The following is a 2,990-nucleotide window of genomic DNA, read 5'->3' as shown; positions in this document are numbered from 1 at the left end:
TTGCATACTCCTATTGGTTTGTGATACTATGAAGCCTATGCATGTAAATGTTGATGATGTTCAAGCTAAGGCTTTTGTATTTTCTCTTGAAGGTTTAGCAAAGGAGTGGTATTTCAACTACCCTTCTTATGTGAAAGTGAGCACATGGGCCGAGCTAAGAAGACTCTTCTTAGATAAATTCTTTCCAAATTCCAAGGTCACCAATTTGAGAAAGCAAATCTATGGGGTCCAACAAGGAGAGGATGAGAGTCTCTATGAGTATTGGACTAGATTCCAAGGCCTTTTGGCTAAATGCCCACACCATCAAATTTCTAGTGAGAATTTAGTCCAATATTTCTATGAGGGCTTGATTCCAAGAGACAAAGTTAACATTGATGCCGCTAGTGGTGGATGCTTGATTGACCTCACTTCCTTAAAGGCTTGGGAACTAATTGACAAGATGGCTTCAAGTGGTGCTCAATACTCTACAAGGGAAAAGAGAAATGTGAATATGGTAGGTTCTTCAATTCTTAATGATTCATATGTGGACTTGCTAGCTGCCAAGATTGGAGAATGTTGGCTCCACAAATATCTCAAGTGAGCAATGTAAGTACTTCTCAAGCACTTGTCCCTTATTCTTGTACTTTTTGTGACTCACCTATGCATGTAGAAAGCAATTGTCCTATTAAGTTTGAACAAGTAATGCTATCTACAATGGAAAACAATCCTATATGGTGGGAGGCAAGGGCAAGGAGCTTATTCTAATACTTACAACCCTTCATGGAGAGACCATCCTAATTTCTCCTATTCAAATCCAAATGTGGCTTTACAAGACAATCAACAAAGAGGATCCTATCAAAACACCTTTGGCCGTGACCCTCCACCTCATTTGTCTCAAGGTAGCTCTTCTCAAAGCTACAATCCAAGTGGTAATTCTCTTGCACCTTCTTCTAATTCTTATAGTGATAGGAGGCTTGTTCCAATTGAGAGTTCTTCTAATTCAAACTCTTCTAATGATGTGAATGTGTTACGTAAGCAGTTGATTGAAATGAACTCTTTGTATAAAAACATGTATGATGGCTTAGGGAACAAGGTAGAGAGTATGGGTAACAAGTGTGAGAACATGAACTCTAAAATTGATGCCCTTACTTCTCAAATGAATATGCTTGCTAACCAATTAAGTGCAGCCAATGCTCAAGCCTCTACATTACCATCCCCAACACCGTTGCTAATCCTAAAGCTAATCTTAATGCTATCACATTGAGGAGTGGCAAGGAGTTGGGAGAAAGAGTGCAAGAAGACAAAAGACAAGGGAAGGCCGAGAAGCCCTCTTTAAATTCTTCAATTGATGTTAATGTTCTAGTTCTTCTTTTGCTCCTAATGATGCATCTTTTGTAGAGATGATGAGGATGAAAACATTGAGGAGATCATATGTGAGCAACCACCATCTAAGTGTGAAAAAGGGACTATGGCCGAGTTGTTTAGTAAGGAAAAGAGGGAGAGCCGAGCAAAGTGAAACAAGAAAGGAGAGTTCAAGGAAGGAAGAAGGAAAGCAAAGTCAAGAGATATGAAGAAGCTTCCTTTTCCACAAGCACAAGTGGTCCCTAAGCAAGTGAAAGGACAATTTGATCAAGAGGTATATGATTTCTTCCATAAGATTCATGTTAATGTACCCTTGATGGATGTAGTTAAGAACTTTCCTAAGTATGCCAAATTTTGAAAGATTGTTGTACAAATAAAAGAAAATTTAGGCCTAATGCAAGGGTACAATTACCCTCATCTGTGAGTGCTATCATGAAGCCTCAACTCCCTATAAAATGTGAGGACCTCGGTTCCTTCACAATTCCATGCAAGATTGGCAACACACATTTTTCTCATGCATTGATAGACTTAGGTGCAGCCATTAATGTTATGCCTCTTTCAATTTATCATGCCTTGAGTCTTGATTGCATGCATAAGACACCTATGATATGCCAATTAGCGGATAGAAGTGTTAGAAGACCACATGGAGTAGTAGAAGACTTGTTGGTTTGTGTTAAAGGTCTATTATTTCCTGTGGATTTCTATGTGCTTGATATGTCAAAAGAGGGAGTGGGGATGATATTTTGATTTTAGGAAGGCCATTTATGAGGACTGCCCGTACATTGATTGACATGGAAAAAGGTAGTTTGATTTTGAAATGTGGAGAGGATCATGTTATTTTTAATATATATGAAGCAATGAAACATCCCTTTTGAGGATTATTCTTTGTTAGGTGTAAGTTCCATTGAGTTATTGCTTCATGATGCTTGTGAGTCTCACATGCTTGATTCTTTCTCACATGTTGATGATGATTTGTCTCTTGTTACTACTACATGTATTGATGGATGTAGTTGTCCTATTTGTTTAGAGATTGATGCATGCTTGAATGATGCAACTACTTCTTCTCATGATTTTGTTTAAAATATCTCCTATGCTTGATCTTGAAATGCTTGAGAAGGGTATATCTTCTTGTGTTGTAGGTACTAAAGCCATTAAGGCCGAATCTATGAGTTTTTCTCCACTCGAGCTTGATGTTCTTAGGATTCCCAAGCTATTGGAGGAAAATTCTACACTTTCACATGTCAGGCCGTGGCTCAAGTCCAAGCACTTGAGGACAAGTTGCAAGAAAGGGGGAGGCTGTAAAGAAAGAAGAGAGAAAATCAAAAACAAGTGAGAAGCCTAAAAGACAAGATAGTACCATGGAATATTCCACCAATTAGACTTGAAGAAGCTCATTCCCTCTTGTGTAGAGCACCTACCTTGGAGTTGAAGCCTTTACCATCCAATCTCAAGTATGCATATCTCATTGAGAATGAGAAGCTTCCGGTAATAATTTCTAACTCTTTATCTCTTGAGGAAGAAAATGCATTACTTGATGTGTTGAGAAAGAACATACATGCTATTGGTTGGACTTTGGCTGACATTCCTAGTATGACCCTATTGTGTGCACACATAAAATTTTTCTTGAGGACAATGCTAAGCCTTAGGCA

At 38.5% G+C, this 2,990-nt stretch overlaps 1 non-coding gene across 1 annotated transcript; it reads right to left on the bottom strand.

Annotated features, from left to right (window-relative positions):
- Positions 1–202: 202 nt before the first annotated feature.
- Positions 203–309, bottom strand: LOC129314731 (small nucleolar RNA R71). Its single transcript, XR_008594240.1, has one exon. It is a non-coding gene; the product is annotated as a small nucleolar RNA R71 (small nucleolar RNA).
- Positions 310–2,990: the final 2,681 nt, after the last annotated feature.

Source organism: Prosopis cineraria, unplaced genomic scaffold (genome assembly GCF_029017545.1).
Source record: "Prosopis cineraria cultivar Desert tree isolate PC_DT_omini unplaced genomic scaffold, ASM2901754v1 PC6, whole genome shotgun sequence".
Taxonomy (NCBI): domain Eukaryota; kingdom Viridiplantae; phylum Streptophyta; class Magnoliopsida; order Fabales; family Fabaceae; genus Prosopis; species Prosopis cineraria.
This window is presented reverse-complemented; position numbering and strand designations above follow the sequence as displayed.